Source organism: Sceloporus undulatus, chromosome 1 (genome assembly GCF_019175285.1).
Source record: "Sceloporus undulatus isolate JIND9_A2432 ecotype Alabama chromosome 1, SceUnd_v1.1, whole genome shotgun sequence".
Classification (NCBI taxonomy): domain Eukaryota; kingdom Metazoa; phylum Chordata; class Lepidosauria; order Squamata; family Phrynosomatidae; genus Sceloporus; species Sceloporus undulatus.
In genome coordinates this window covers 196,837,532-196,855,309 of record NC_056522.1, presented here as the reverse complement: position 1 = coordinate 196,855,309, position 17,778 = coordinate 196,837,532, and positions in this window count along the sequence as shown.

The following is a 17,778-nucleotide window of genomic DNA, read 5'->3' as shown; positions in this document are numbered from 1 at the left end:
CATTAAAGAGAGATTAAAGTGCATTTAAAGCATCCCGCAAATGAAGCGGAAGTGGCAAATAATTGTGCAAATGATTATCACACTCAGTTGCATCGGAAATATATTGTCACTGAAATCCCGAAAGCAAAAAATGTGCCTTAATGCTTCTATGTGACCACTTTAATGGTGGGTTTTGTGTGACGTCGTGTGAAATCGTTACGTGTAATTACCCAATTTTTCCAGGAGGATATTCACAGGATAAACTCCCGATCATCTCCTTCATGTGATAAAAGTATAAGATTTTCCTTGAGTTCTTTATTCATGCGTTTAGGTCAAAGATGGGAATCGTGGCCCTCCATAGGCTGATAGACTGTCACTCCCAGCATTCTTTGCCATTGACTAGGCTGCCTGGAGTGGCCACCCATCAGTATGTGGAGATCAAGACAATTCCATCCCCTAGATTTAAGGAGCCCATTAAATGCTGTATTTCCAAAATGGTATCTACATACTTAGACAGAGTTGAAATTAGAATGTCAACCAGGCCAAGGAATGGAAACCTATGGCCCTTTGAGTACTGTATTGCAGAACTATTTATCAGCCCCAGCCAGCATGTCCAGTGGTCAAAGAACATGGGCAATGCAGTCCAACAACATTTGGAGGCCAACAGGTTCTACGTCTGGAATAAAACACAGTTTCTTGGTAACATCAAATAACTTTTCATGTTATGGAAATGCTCTTAGAAGGCTCCAGAGGGCAACCTTGTGCTGCTTTTGAAAAGCAACACTTCCATCCTGGGCATAAAATGCTGTTTGAAAACACTGAAATTCTGGCCCATGCCAACAACTATCAGGTCAGAGTTTTTTGTGGGTTTTTCAGACTATGTGGCCATGTTCCAGAAAAGTTTCTTCCTGACGTTTCCTCCTTTGCATTATATCCTCCCACCCTGAGGCTTTGCCATTCAACAATAGAACAATACACAGATTAACATGAAAATCACTCTGAAAATGCTCTTTTCCTGTAGTTTGCATCCATTGCTCGCGTCCTAGTCTCTGGATCAGCAGAAAACAAGCTTACCTCATCTTCAATATGACATTCCTTCAAATATTTAAACATGGCTATCATGTCACCTCCTAACCTCTTCTCCAGGCTAATATCCAGTCCCCTAATCTGTTTCTTATAGGGCATGGTTTCTAGAACGTTCACCATTTTGGTCACCCTCCTCTGGACACACTCCAGCTTTTCAATATCTCTCTTGAATTGTGGTGCACAGAACTGGACACAGTATTCCAGGTGAGATCTGACCAAAGCAGAATAAAGTGACACTATTACTGCCCTCAGTCCAGACGTTACATTCCTAATTATGCAGCCTAGGATCATATTGGCTTTTTAAGCAGCTGCGTCACACTGCTGACTCATTCTCCAATTTTAAATTATACTACTATGTTTGTTGCCTGGATTGTATCACTGACTGGATAAGACTGAAGAAAACAAGAAAATCACTTTGTTAGAAAATCATTACTGAAAATATGGATGAAAATATAATCAAAAGTATGCAGATATATACAAAAGTAGCTCCTTTTGATCCGGTCCTGATCCGATTAACGTTTGTAATGTTAGATTTATGATATAATGTTTAGTATTTTGTTTTTATGCTTTGTCCTTTTGTATTCCTTTATGTTAATACTTTTTATCTAAATAAATACTATTAAAATGCACACTGTTGACTCATGTTTAGCTGGTGGTCTACTAAGACTCCTTGATCTCTTTCACATGTATTATTGTCAAGTCAGGTGTGTCACTCATCCTACATCTATGCATTTCATTTTTTCTGCCTAAGTGTAGTACATTACATTTCTGCCTGTTGAAATTAATTTGGTTAGTCATGGCCCAGCTCCCCAATTGGCTAGGGTCATTTGGAATTCTAATCCTGTCCTCGGAGGTATTGGCTACCCCTGCTAATTTAGTGTCATCTCCAAAACTGATAAGCATGACCCCCTATTCCATCATCTAAATCATTGACAAATATGTTGAATAGCACTGGGCCCAGGACAAAACCCTATGGCACCCCACCAGCCACTTCTCTCCAGGATGATGAGGCACCATTGCTGAACACCCCTTGACTTCAGTCAATGGCCTTACTAAGATCAAGATACACTACATCCGTAGCATTCACCTCATCTACCATTGTTGTAACTCTGTCAAAAAAGTAGGTGGTAAGTAGATGCAGGATTGCACCCTTTTAGTCATTGAGGAGACTTACTCTTGAGGACCCTGAAATTATCTTTTAGTTGCAATGCTGTTGATCATATCATTCAGTTCTCGAGTACTATGTTGGGATATGTAAAGTGAAACTCTGTGCATGTCTAGATTCAGATGTCAGTCCCATTGATTTAGGTGGGACTCACTCCACAGGCAAAGATGTATTGAACTGCAAGCAGAAAACTCAGCCTGAAAGCAATGACCTGTAAACAGCACACAGGTCATGTTTTGAAAAGTTTGTCCAGATACAAAAAATTAGGAGCCAGAAACAGGAAATTAAGTTTGGTGCAGTTTTATTTTGCTTTGGAGAATTCTTGATGGAAAAATGCTTCATCTCACTTTAAAGCTCTGGCTATTCTGTTCTGCATCATTTTCTAAATGAATTGATTGAGGCAGACATGTATCAGTGAGGAAAGAACAGTCAGGCCAGGTTATAGGGTCAGAGAAACCAGGCAATCATCTAGAACACCAGCAGCATTCACTCACAGGTAAACAGAACAGTCAGTTGATTTCACGGCCTAGGTATCACCCTCCGTCTTAACTATTTTAAATAAAATTCTAGTATCTTCAGCAGGGGTGGTCAGCATATAGCCCTCCAGATTTCAACTCCCATCAGCCCTAGTAAGCAGAGTCAATAGTGAAGGGTCATGGAAGGTGTAGTCCAATAGCATCTGAAAGATATGTTGTTCATCCCTGATTTGTATTATTGTTATATGCCTTCAAGTTGATTCCAATTTATGGTGATCCTATTATAAAGTTTTATTGGCAAGATTTATTCACAGGTGGTTTGTTGTTGCCCTTCTGAAAGTCTGAGTGAGTGTGACTTGCCCAATGTCACTTGATGGGTTTTCCTGGCAGAGTGGGTATCCAAACATTGGTCTCCCAAAGTCTTAGTCCAAATGCAAACCACTATGTCATTGTTCTCCCCATCCCTGATACAGAGGGATTGTTTATTTTACCATTTGCTCAGAAACAGATAGTTCTAGACTGAGGAACCTGGAGTTTCAGTGGTCCAATTTTGTCAGATCATTTGGGGGCAAGGCTTACCCCCCATTGTGTGGTCCATGCCAAGACCCAAAGTTAATTTGCATGACGAAATAGACACACCATCTATGTCCTGTGCCAAGACTTAGTTATAGTGTATAAGGAATAAGAATAGCTAACAACATTCTTGAGCACATTTAGGTTGCACACTCCTTCCCATATACATACTGATCATGCAAAGCAGATTTCTGGGCTTCCATTATGGCTAACCACTTGGCAGGTTGGTTGAGGCTGATGGGAACTGTAGTCTAACATCATAGAGAGTCTGGTTGAAGATAACTGATGTAGAGCAGAAGTATCAAAGACAGTCCTCAATATGTTCTTAGTCTGCAATTTCTTTACACTGGCTACACTACCTAGGGTATTATCGGAGAGTTAGCCAAACTCCTAGAGGTCTGCATTTTGCTCACCTCTGTAGAGAAACAAATTTCCCATGGGTAAGGTATTAGGAAAGGTTTCTTTCAGGAGCTACTCTTCTTTCCTGATATAACTGAGGATGTTGCCACACTGCAGAATTAATGCAGTTTGACACAGCTTTAACTGTCATGGCCCCATCCTATGGAATCCTGGGATCTATCATTTGTTGTGGCACCAGAGCTCTTTGACAGAGAAGACTAAATGTCTCACAACACAATAATTCCAGAATTCCATAGCACTGAGCCAAATGGTGCCAAACTGCATTAATTCTGCAGTGTAGATGCAGCCTGAATTGTAATAGTTTTTCCTAGAAATTAAGCAGAATTTGCATGTAAAGAGATTAAAAATAGACTGGGAGAGATTAAAAGCAAATTTAGAATTGAGATGTTTTCCCACCACCACAAGAAAGAAAGAAAGAAAGAAAGAAGAAATGAAAAGGTTGTTGTTACTCCTCTTTGGGAAACCTGAAATTTGTAAATTGCACTCTTTATTCCTTTTATCCACTTTTTGAGAAAACTGACATTTGTAAATTGCACTTTCAATTCCTTTTATCCACTTTTTGTTATTTCAGTTTTAAAGAAAACATCCCTCCCATACATTACCATTCTTCAGAAAATAATCACTGACAATTTCAATCTTTGGGAAAGTTTGTGTTGGTTAAACAGTGATATAGGAGCCAAAACGATTAAAGGTGCATTCACACTTACTTTTTTGTCCTGAGGAGATTTGGATTGCCATGCTGATGCAATACCAGATCGTTGTTCCCATTACGTTTTGGGTTTGTGAATCTCTACAAAGCATTTTAACCCTGTGTGTTATTCACACATGCCTGGGCAGCCTCCTGCACCATGGTAGTTGCCAGTATCTCCCAGGCCATCTAAGCTGAAGAGCCAGCATTTTTTGAGGACTTCTCTGGTGGTCATGTGGCCAGCATGACTGCACCAAATACTGTTACCTCCCCAATGAGAAGTGTTATCTATTTATCTATTTGCATGTGCATGCTTTTGAAGTGTGAGGTTGGCAGAAGCTGGGACTAGTGACAGGAGCTCACTCCATCATGCAGCACCCAGGTAGACCCCCCCAAAGATGCATTTGAGTCAAGTGTGAACACCAAGGAAATAACCCGGATTCATCCCATGTTATTTTTGTAGTGAGAGTGGGGCCTGGGAATTGAATGCATTTAAGAACTGAAAGAGAAGACTGAGTTACCACACTTAGCCCTCTGATCAATACAGCCATTAGCTCAGGACTCAGTGGTCAATTCAAAGCTTGAGCATAAGATCCAGGGAGGGAACAAAAGGGCAAAGGGCAAGGTGAGTGACAGGGGAGTAAGGGTTGGAGCTGCTAGACCAATCTGGACAGAGATTCCATCACACCTACCTCTTAGGCCTCTTTAGCAAAGAACCAGAGATGTCTCCCATATGTAAGCCTACCTTGGTCCTTGAGATCAGCTTCTTCTGCCATCTTTCAGGTGTCCCCAGCTTCTGAAATAACATGGATGATAGGACATTTTCATTAGTGTTACCCATTTGGAACATAATATTCCTAGATAAACTGGAGTGGCACCAAATTGACTGTTGCTTCAGGGCTGAGTGGAAATATTTTTATTCTGCAAAGTACTGTATTTTCATGTTTCTGTAATGTTCTTTGTCTGTTTCTTTGTAATGGTTAAAAGTAAAATCTTTGCTTTTGGGGGTTTTATGTTGAACTGCTTGACTATAAACTGCCCCCTTAAGGATAGAAAGGATATCAGGAGAGCTTAGACAAACAAGCAAGCAAAACAATGGGCTCATGAGAAATGATCAAATCTGTATCCTAAAACAGAGGACATCTTTGGTTCACTTATGGTTTACCTGATCATGGCATTCCATACCCGATCCAAACTTCTCTGGCTCTTTTTGAAAGAACGGGGCTTTCCTGTTTTTTGCAAAGTACAGGAGAAGTCTGAATTGGGTACGGGATGCCATGATCAGGTACAGGGATGCCTCTGATCTGGGCATGGAGGGATGCCATAAAATCCATGCTTAAAAGGTTTCAGCCTGTGCCTAGGTCAGGAGGGAAGGACGAAAAAGGACAGTGCAATAATATCTGTATATTTCAAACCACCTCTGAGCAATCCTTGCTTAAGAAAATGCTATGAAATTCATATGGGGTCACCATGTCAACAGACATCTTAAAGGCACATACCATACGTTATCAGTGATACTCAAAATCTGTGTTCGCATGCCTTAGGTTAGGGATACAAATGGTTTTGTGTAAACAGCACATAAGCAGCTTTTAAGATAAATTTAACATAAACGGGTGACTTGAAGGCACATTCTTTAGTGAAGAAAAACTCAGTGAGACAAATAAAACTTTCTGTCCATCTCAGGAGTAACTTCTCCATGGAGCAAAGCTGATGAAAATGCTCTTGCAACCTGCAGTTTCTTCCTTTCCTGGCAAATACAGTGTGCTCTAGCAAACTCCAAAAAACAAGCCACATAGTCAGTAGTGGCTCTGTTTTGACTCAGTTTGAAATTGAAAAGCAACAGATAGCAATCCAGCCATTTATTTGTCCAGTGGTAACCTTTATTGTTATTATTATTCCATTGCAGTTCCAATTAGTGAGGCCTTTCATCTGTCGGGAACCTGTGTGTTGCCAGTAGATATGGTTCTCCTGTCTAAAAATATTTCTGAAGAGCCTGTAAATGCAAGTGGTGAATCAATAAATCTATGGCATCTTAGGGGGTGACCTTCATCTTATAAGACAAACAAGATGCTCTATGAATGTTTAGCAACCACACTTCATATGAAAATTTATAACAGCTGGATATTAAACATTTTTCATTGCCTCAGCTCAATTATTACCATTAGGGACTTCAAATAACTACAGTGAGACCTCGGTATCTGGTGGGGTTTTGTTCCAGGATCCCCTGTGGATACCAAAATCCATGGATATTCAAGTCCTGTTATATACAGTGGCATAGTAAAATGCTGTCCCTTATTTTAAAAAATGGAAAAAATCAAGGTTTGCTTTTTGGATTATTTTTAAATATATATTTTCAAGCTGTGGATGGTGGAATCCAGGGATTCAGAATCTGTAGATAGGAGCCAGCAGTAGTTACAACATGCAATGTATTACTTTTGCAATAATTAAGACATACTGTAACTACATTATGTTGTGATTGTAACTTAACAAGGGATAATCCCATTTCTTTTACAGTACGCCTGCACTGGTTTCCGTTGTTTTTGTAATCACAGACCATAGGGCCTCACTAAATGGTGGCAAAGATATGTCAGAGGGTTCAAGTGTTGCTATGTGCTTAGTTGTGGTGCTAAAGAGAATGTGCTTTCTACCAGTCAAGCCAGCAAATAAGCACTGAGATCTATTTTAAAGCAGCTAAAAAGTATTTATTACTTAAATTCAGATGTTAGTCACAGCTACACTAGACCCATTGAATCAATGAGTGTTGATTTATACCGAATTCCCATTCATTCAATTACTCTAGCTCAAGAGTTGCAAAGTGTGCCCCCCCACCCCAGGCCTCTCCTGGCAGGGTGACCAGATGTCCTCCTGTTCCAGGACATGTCCTACATTTCAATCTTCTATCCAGAAGGAATTTCAAAATGTCCTCCAACACTATCTTATAGATAGGACCAGATCAGTGCAATACAGAGCCCCAAATGGCCATCCTCATCAGGTGGCCCACAAGGATACCATCATTAATAGTATCAAAAGGCAGTGAGAGGGCTACAAGAACTGGTAGGATTGGACTCCATCTGTAGTCCCTGGAATAGATCACTTACCAAAGCAACCAAAAGAGGCCTAGTCTTATATCCTGTCTGAAGGTCCAGTTGAAATTGGTCCAGATAATAAAAATCATCCAGATGTGTCTGGATTTGCAAGGCCACTTCCAGCTTGATCACCTTTGTCAAAAATAGAATGTCTACAGTAGAGTTTTGTAGCTAGAAACATATAACAGCAAAGCAGTCTGTCACATTTTCAGAACTGGAACATATCAATATCTTGGTATGTGTATGTGCCTTCAGGTCATATGTTGATGTATAGTGACCCCATAAATTTCATAGGGTTTTCTCAGGTAAGGAATGTTGATAGGTGGTTTTGCCAGTTTCTTCCTCTAAAATATACCCTACAGCACTTAGGATTCATTGACAGTCTCCCATCCAAGTACTAACTAGGCTGACCCTGCTTAGCTTCAAAGGATACACAGATTCTGAATCCTTGACAGTATTATTACCTTTAACAATGGACAACTGCAAATATCTTCACAATAGAGGTATGAATATTTAAAAGGACATTCACTTGAGTGGAAAGAAATGACAGAATTTGATTACAACAGGAGATGGAATTGCTTTAATAATGTTTGCTTTAATTGTCTTACTCACTTTCAATACTCCTGTGTTTAAATGTTAATTTCTACCACACTGTATATAAATCACTGCCAGAGATATACATAGATATTTAGGATTATTAGCTGCCATGAGTAGCTAAATAATTCTGAACAGTTAGCATTTATCCAGAGCCAGCATGGTGCAGTGGTCTGCGTGTTGAGCTACAACTCTGGAGACCAGGGTTCAAATCCCTGCTTAGCCATGGGTGATCTTGGGCAAGCCACACTTTCTCAGCCCCAGGGGGAGGCAGAGGCAAACCCTTTCTGAAAAAATCTTGCCAAGAAAATCCCGTTGACAGGTTTACCTTAAAGTTGCCATGAATCAGAAACAACTTGAAGGCACACAACAACAGCAGTGTTTATCATCTATTCTGTCAGAGTGCTTGGGGCCCTGAGCTCCAGGATTACTGGAACAGTTCATGTAGATTATTAGAGGGGGGGGGGGGAATGTCTTCTCACGCCTGAACATGTATTACTTTTCACACACAGTGATTAAGCTTCCAGAACTGGAGAATAAATCCTTTACTGTGAAAGAAGCTATTGGCTTCACTAATATGCTGTGAAACTATTATCCTTAGTGTGAATATAAAAGTAGGCTGCCAACAGAACAGCAGAAGATTCAGGAAAGAGGAAATCTCTCCTGCCCCATTGCAGGACCCTGTAACCCCATTCCACCAGCAAAAAAAGCCCTCATTTGGAGGTGTTTTTTCAGGCAGAAAGCTCTGTTGTCCTTGCGCTTCACTGCCAGAGCAATATTAGATGTAGGCTTTAGCTTTTGCCCTCATATTCTGAAACATATTTGGAGGATTTCTAAGTTGTACATAAGGGGCATAGCAATATATTCCATATTGTGTGAACTCCCTCTCAGTTCCAGTTTCTGGCCAAAGACTATTTTATCCTGTTAAAATCCCATTTTTAGCCTCGTGTGGTAAAATCATAAGCAGTTGTGACACAAGTGTGCTAAAACCTTGTTGTACACCCGTTGTTAGTCATTCATGCATTCAGTGTATATGCCAACATGATGCCTATGGAGGAGGTCCTGTTTCTTTTCCATGTATGGCAAAATGTCTTTGCAGGAACAAGACTCAGGAGCCAATCTCTAGCTGTAGGTCAGCAACAGCAAATCCCAAGAGATCTTGCCAATGAAATGAAAGGTAGAATGATGCTTAAGATCAAAAAGTTCCACTTCTTTTATTCTGTTTTCCCGCAACATTCATTTTTTCATTAACTAGCTAGAAAGTCTGTGAAGCTACTTTGTATCCTGGAAATAGGATCTTGTCTGATGGAATCTATGTTTAGCATCGTGCGGATGTGAAAAGGAGGCCATGGAGTAAACAAGAGGCTTAAAAGGGGGGTTGCCAACATTTTCTTTGTAGCACTCCCTTGTTTTTATCAACTTCCCAGCATTCACCTATTTTATTTCTGTGTAAGATTAAACATGTTGAGATTATTTTTCACTTAAGTTCTCTTAAAGTTAAATAAATGGGAAAGGTGGGTGGTAGAAAACAACCTGTTTTCCAAATATAATACAAAGGTAACTTTCCAGATTCTGACTGTGTGATCATTTCCTTTTCTGCTGGGCTGGAAAAATTTGCCCTTTACTGGAGGCTTACTTACTATTTAACTATTTTCAGTTAGTGCCTGGGGCAGTTACTCACCTTTTCATTGGTAAATAGTTTCAGGACTAGTACTTTGATTTCTAGGGTGGTGAGAAACCAAAAACCAGATTGATACAATGTACAATGCACTAACTATGAATGGGAGCCCCGTCAGATGGAACCACTGGGAATTCTGCAAGCTACTGGGTTTGGTCTGTAAAGAAGAGAAGACAGTTGCCAAGTATTTAGCAAAGGTTTCAACAGAGGGACCATCTGGGCTGCATTTGGTTTTGTTGGTTGCAAGTTTTTTAGGCATGCCATAAGCATTAAAACCAACAAGAGGAACAGAATATGATCTAGATTTGTGCCCATTCACATTATGGTTCTACCTTAACCACCATGGCAACAACCTATAGAATCCTGTGAGTAGCAATTTAGGGAGGGGGCCTTTAAAATGTTTATACTTGTGAACTTTATTCCATTAGTTTGCTTTACAAATCTTACCTCTCTTCACACCTTTGCTCATCCCCTCTGCTCATTCCCCCAATACCCTTTCCCCCACTATGTATGTCCCAATAGTTTCTGCCAATTGCAGCAGGTTTTTCTTCTCTGTGTCTAGTTGATTCCATATCTTTTATTGTCATATCTTATCAGCTACGTAAGATGCAACACAACAAACAAACAAAATATGCTTTTTTACAGCCCCCAAATCTTAATTTATTTTAATCCTTAGTAATCCAGATAGAAGACAAATTCTTTCAAAAATCCAGATAGAAGACAAATTCTTTCAAAAAATCCAAATAGAAAACAAATTCTTTCAAAAATCTGAAACCTAACGTCCAAAACACACTACAGAAATAATCAGGTTTCAGACTGCTTTAACTGCTCTGGCTCAATGCTAGGGAATTCTGGGAACTGTAGTTTTGTGAGACACAGCCTTCTTTGTCACAGAGCTCTGATGCCACAATAAACTACCATTCTCAGGATTCCCTAACACTGAGCCAGGGCAATTAAAGTGGTTTCAAACTGGATTATTTTTGCAGTGTGTTTTGGATCTAAGACTGTCTGAACAATGCTGGCCAGAATTACATACTAACAAACAAGGCTTACATTCCAGCAATGTCCGTGGATACCAATTTTGATGTCTAAAGGAGGGAATCTATTTTATATCCCATTCACTTAGCTATTGTGACAAACACAAAATTAGTTCTTCTCTGATATCTTAAAGATTTCCAAGAGAACCAGCATGGTATGGTGGCTTGAGTTTTGGACTTGGCCCTGGGAAATCAGGGTTAGAATCTCCACCCAGCCATGGAAATCTACTGCATGACTTTGGGCAAGCCACATCCTCTCAGTCTCAGAGGAAGGCAATGGCAAACCTCTTCCGAATAAATCTTGCCAAGAAAACCCTATGGTAAGGCTCCCATAAGGTGGAGTCAGCTTGAAGACACATAAAAGAGGAGAGGATCAGAATTCAAAATGACCTTAATAGATTAGAAAGCTGGGCCAAAACTAATAAAATGAACTTCAACAGGGAGAAATGTAAGGTACAGTGGGTCTTGTTATCCAAATCCGTGGTTGCTCAAATCTCATTAAATATAATGGCATAGTAAAATGGTGTCCCTTATATAAAAGGGCAAAATCAAGGTTTGCCTATGGGAATTTGTATATTTGTAAAATATTTTCAAGCATAAAAAATCGATGGATAAGAACGGCTGCACTTAAGCAGAAAAAAATGAAATGCATAGATATAGGATGGGGGATACCTGGCTGAACGAGACTACGTTTGAAAGGGATCTAGGACTCCAAGTAGACCACAAGTTGAACATGAGTCAACAGTGTGATGGGCAGCCAAAAAGACCAATGTGATTCTAGGCTGCATCAATAGACGTATAGCATCTAGATCAAGGGACATAATTGTGCCACTCTATTCTGCTTCGATCAGGCCCCACCTGGAATATTGTGTCCAGTTCTGGGCATCACAATTCAAAAAGTTAGCCTGGAGAAGAGATGGTTAAGAGGTGATATGATAGCCCTGTTTAAATAGTTGAAGGGGTCATATTGAGGATGGAGCAAGCTTGGAACAATGGATGCAAGCTACAGAAAAGAGATTCCACCTAAACATTGAAAGGAACCTCCTGACAGTAAGAGATGTTTGACAGTGGAACGCGCTCTCTCAGAGTTTGGTGGAGCCTCCTTTTTTGGAGGTTTTTAAACATAGGTTGGATGGCCATCTGTTGCTTTGATTGTGAGTTCCTGCATGACAGAGGGTTGGATTGGATGGCCCTTGTGGTATCTTCCTACTCCATGATTCTTTGAACAACAAAAGTTTCCAAACTGTGGTTGGCTGCCACACCTTGCCTAATGGAGAGTCCAATCCTGACTCAATTTCAGAGTTAAGTATTAGCATCACTGCGATTCCTGCAGGAAACGATCCTACTATTAGGCAGACTGAACCAGCTACTTGAGGTGGCCACAATGACAGCCACAACCTCAGGTATTTGGTTCTTTTGGAAAACAAAGCTATACATGCTGCAAAGCCTGTCTTGTACCTGCTAGGCTATCCTTCTGTCTTCAGGTTCCCAGCACTGAATAATATTCAGCAACCAATCCATCCAGCTTCTGTACACTGAATGCCAGGAATGTCATCTTCTTTCTCCCTCACATCAAAACCTTCTGGTCTACACAAGGCTCTCACCCCTAGAGATCACTGAATAGGTGTCCCAGCATGTCCCTGAGTTTGTATTACATATAGCTTTACGTAAAGTAAATTTCTTTAGAAATTTAGAAAGCAGGACTTTCCTTAACTGTGTGTAAACCAAGGTCAGAGGTGAGCCTACCCAGCCTACTCAGACCAGAACATTTCAATAATATAATTTAGTATATATGGAATGCAACAACCAAAGGTTATACTGTAATTAAAAAAATAAAGACTAAAAGAATACTTTTATCCAGAACCTAGAAAAAAAAATTTTTGGACTATAACTCAGGAATGCTCTAGCCAGCATGCTAATAGATAAACCCAGCATTGACTCCCTTTGTCAAGAGCTATCCAAAGCAACGGCCTTTTACTGATGCCTTTTTCTCTTTGCCCACCCCATAGTTTGCTCAGTCACTCACAACTGAACCTTCTCACCTGAAACTCCATACCACCCATTCACTTACTCTGCCCACCTTTCCATATCACTCCCTGCCCTTCTTTGATCATTCTTCTTTTATAGTTACCCTTGACCAGACTGCATGTTTTACTTCTAGATATAAAGGAAGAAAAGGAATAGTGTGCATTAATGTTGCCAGGTAATGGTAACCTGGGAGAGGGCAACATGGAGTGGTACCGTTTTAGGATTTTTTTTTTTCCATAGCTGAACTAGTAACTTAATCTATCAAAACATCAGGATAATGGACAGACCTTCTGTGCGCTCAGAGGATCTGAGTGAACAAGGCTTTTGCATTTTCTTGTCCTTTCTAAATGTTTTGTTTAGGAGAGAACATTAGTGAGAAAAAAGGGAACTTGTTACACAAAGGCTCTGTAATACTAGACACTTTCTTTTTTTCTTTGAGAGCAAACCTAATTCATTCTAGCAGCTTAAATGGTCACAGTTCTTTGCAGGGTCATTTGTGTTTTGGATTAAAAGCTAAAGGTTGCATTTCAGAGACGGAAGAAGAATTTTCATTAAAGGTCAATATGATTTACACATTAAATCTATGCAGTCAGAGGTGAACACCAGTGTTCTGTTAGGGTCTTCAGAGGGTCATGTCTAGCAGGTTCAAGTCAAAGAAGAAATCAGGACCCTGGAAAGCTCCCATTGCAGACTGATGCTGCCTTAACAGGGACTGAAAGGCATTTGGAGCCACTGACAGGCAGGGAAAGCCTGTGCTCCTTGAAAAATAGTAAAATATTTACAGCAGTAGAGAGAAAAAAGTTAAATATTTGGGGATTTATATTTCAGAGAAAATTTTGCATCTTTTAAAAGATAACTATGGTTGCATCCGCACTGCAGAAACAATCCAGTTAGAAAAAATATCCGTGATGATGATGAATGTCCCGCCTAAAATGTTGTTTTTGTTTCAAAGTGTGCCTTTTAAAAAAAAATGATGCACCATTTGAACAATGGCAGAAGGATGTGTCATCTTTTATCTGAAAAGTTAAGAAACCCAGAATGAGATTTAAAATATTAAAGGATGCGGGGAAAGTGGTCTGAGTCCGCCATATATAACATCATACTATTCAACATGTTGTTTGATATGGATGAAATAATGGATTATCTTTTTGAATGAAAGATTGTTGCACTTGGAAAGTGCCAACATGAATATAGGCTTGCATAGTTATCTATGTTATAAGATAAATTTGACTCAAGTTTTAACAATCACTATGTAAGAAAATCACTGTTGTGGATATGGAATGGATATAAAAGTGATTTTTATTTAAAGTTGCCTCCTTGATGTTCTCTCCTGGAATCCTTTTATAAAAGAAAGATATGTGTATAACATAAATGGTAGATATGTAAAGATTTGCTGGGAATAGAAAAAGAACAATGTAGATTGAAATCAAGGGAAGAAATAGAGAATGAAGATCATGTATTCATCTGGTTTGTTTATAGAAAATTAAATGAGAGATTTAAAAATGGACAAAAGAATTTATGGTTTTGAAATAACTGAATCTGAATTTGAAGCTCAGCAATGTTCTCATGATAAACATTTAATTGCTAAGATGTGCAAAATGTTGTTGAGACTTGAAACTGAAGGGGAACAAGTAAAGGACTGTATGGTGAAATGGGCCCAAAATATCAGTTCCCCAGTTTTAATGGAACAATGGGACATAAAGTTTGAAAATTACATTGAGTAATAACATGAGAGAATGTTTTTATGAAAGGATGTATAGATAGTATTTAAGACTAGATAGATTAACAAAAATGTTTAAGAAGAATGAGTGTTGGAAATGTAAGCAAAAGGCTTGGGCTTTTTTTTTTTCCTATATGGTGGACATGCAATAAAGCACAGAAACTTGGGTTCATAAAATGGTTGAAGATCTTTTTAAATTAAAAATACAGTTGAAACCAGAGATATTTTTACTTGGAATCTTGGATAATCAAATGGAGATAAGTTATGGGAGGACTTTGCGATACTGTATATGATTACAGTTGCAAGAATAGTCTATGCTCAAAATGGAAGGAAGTTAATACTCCAGCACAAGAGGATTGGTTGACTCAAGCCCAAAGCAGACAGGCAAAATTGACGATTTAAAAATCAGCTGGATAAGCTTGCGAGAAGAGGCTGTTTTTTAATGCTCCTTTAAATTCAGACAGCATATTCAGCTGTCAAATTTGTTCCAGCAGGTCATTCCATAGTCTAGGGGCATCTGAAGAAAAAGTCCTAATCTTTCTTCATTCAACCGTATAGTTTAGGGTGCATATGAGGTTGTTGTTAAGCAACTGGAACTCAGAAATCCTTCTGGATATACTGCAAATCTGTATCCTGCCTCTGTGCTATTTAACATAACCAATACTGTAAAGCCTCTTGCTCTCCAGGAGGACAAAGTCTGCTTTGTGCTCCTTGCAGCACCCTGCAAGATCTCACTCAGCAAAGGTTGATCAGCCCTGCTTTCGTAGTTGTCAAGGCACTCCCAGACTTTGTTTAGAAAGGGCGTCTAGCCACTGTACCTCTCCTTCTTTATACAAATGGAAAGAACCCTGCCCTTTCATAGGGACAAATTCCAGAAGGAACATAATTCTAGTGTAACGGTGGAGGGGGGGCATTAAAGAATCCAACTGGCTTTGAGGGGTTTTTTTGGGCTACAAGGGGTCCTTGATATCCATTGCAGTTTGGTTTTGACCCCTGCCCCTCCCTTGTGGAGACCAAAATCAGTGGATGCTCACATCTCATAGAGACATAGTAAAGTTGTGTCTCTTATTTAAAATAACAAAATCAAGGTTTGCTTTTGTGAATTGATATATTTTGTTAAATATTTTAACTGTGGATGGTTGAATCCATGGATAAAGAATCTGTGGATACGGAGAGCTGACTGTAACCTTGTTTGTAATAATGAGAAATTTTGTACTGGGGCAGGGACTGGAACCAACACATTGGCTTTATTTATTCAAAGGCATAGTTGTGTTAGTCTATATCAGCATAAAAAGCTATAAAGAACCCTGTAGCACCTTTGAGACTGAGAGAAATAAATGTCTAGTACAGTTGGCCTTTCTTGTACACTGATTTTTTATACACGGATCCAAGCATCCACGATTTGAAAATGTTTAAAAAAAGTATAAATTTCAAATATCAAACCTTGATTTTCCATTTTTTATAAGGGATACCATTTTGCTATGTCATTATATTTAATGGGACTTGAGCATCCAGGGATTTTGTTATACACGGGGGATCTTGGAAACAAACCCCAGTGTATAACAAGGGTCCACTGTATAAGCTTTCAGTCCACTTCAGCACATACTCAATGAAGATGCAGATGCAGTTAATGGGGTGAACTGGAGTCCACAAATAATAATAATAATAATAATAAAATTTTATTTATATGCCGCCCTTCCTACGATCAGGGCAGCTCACAACAAGTTAAAATACAGACAGATTAAAATACACAATACACAAATTAAAAAGAAAACACAATAAATCAACCCAACAGCAAAAAGCCCCATAGCCCAACCTCTTGGCCACGGAAGAGGAGGGAGGCCCACAGGATATTTATTTGGGGAATGCCTGTTGGAATAGGAAGGTTTTAAGATCCTTCCTAAATTGGGCCAGGGTCGTAGACGAGCGGAGCTCTGTGGGCAGTGCATTCCAAAGGGCTGGGGCAGCTATGGAAAACGTCTTCCGAGTAGTGGAGACTAACCTAGCCCCAGGCACCTTCAGTAGCTGCTGCCCAGACGTTCTGAGGGTGCGAGGCGGAATGTATGGGGAGAGGCGGTCCTTTAGGTATCCTGGGCCCAAGCCATTTAGGGCTTTATAGGTAATTACCAACACCTTATATTGAGCTCGGAACCGAATGGGCAGCCAATGGAGATCTTTTAAAACCGGTGTTATATGGCTGGTTCTGGGAGCACCAGTAACCAGCCGGGCTGCCATGTTCTGCACCATTTGCAGTTTCCGAGTTTGGTATAAGGGTTGCCCCATGTAGAGTACATTGCAGAAGTCCAGTCTCGAAGTTACCAGAGCATGTACAACAGTTTCTAGGTCCCTCTGGGCCAGGTATGGGCGCAGCTGGCGAATCAGCCGAAGCTGATAACAGGTGCTCTTGACCGTCGCATTCACCTGAGCAGTCAGGTGAAGTGACGAGTCAAGAAGCACCCCCAGACTGCGCACGGAGTCCTTCACAGGGAGCGTGACCCCGTTCAGGACAGGTGGAACCACCGCCATTCCTGGACCAGGGGAACCTATCACTAGTACCTCCGTTTTCTCTGGATTCAATTTGAGTCGGTTTTCCCTCATCCAGCCCATTACTGACTCTAGACAGGCCACGAGAGGAGAGACACCATCCTCAGTCACTGCATCAGTCGGAGACATAGAGAAAATTATTTGGGTGTCATCAGCGTACTGATAACCCCGCGCCCCATGTCTCCGGATGATCTCTCCCAGCGGTTTCATGTAAATGTTAAATAGCATGGGAGACAGAATGGCTCCTTGAGGGACCCCAGTTTTTAGGGGCCTCTTGTCAGAGCACACGTCTCCCAGCTGCACCATCTGGGACCTCCCGGAGAGGTAGGAGCGGAACCACTGAAGCGCAGTGCCCCCGATTCCCACCTCTGCCAGGCGTCCCAGAAGGATACCATGGTCTATGGTATCGAAAGCCGCTGAGATGTCCAAGAGCACCAGCAGGGACACGCTTCCCCTGTCGATGCCCAGACGGAGATCATCGACCAAGGCGACCATGGCCGTCTCAACCCCGTAACCCGCCCGGAAGCCAGTTTGAAATGGGTCCAGATAATCCGTTTCATCCAAGACCGCCTGAAGCTGGATCGCAACCGCCCTCTCAATCACCTTTCCCAAAAATGGTAGCAGCGAAATAGGCCGATAATTATTATGTACCAGGGGGTCGAGGGAGGGCTTTTTTAGGATCGGTTTTACAATGGCCAATTTAA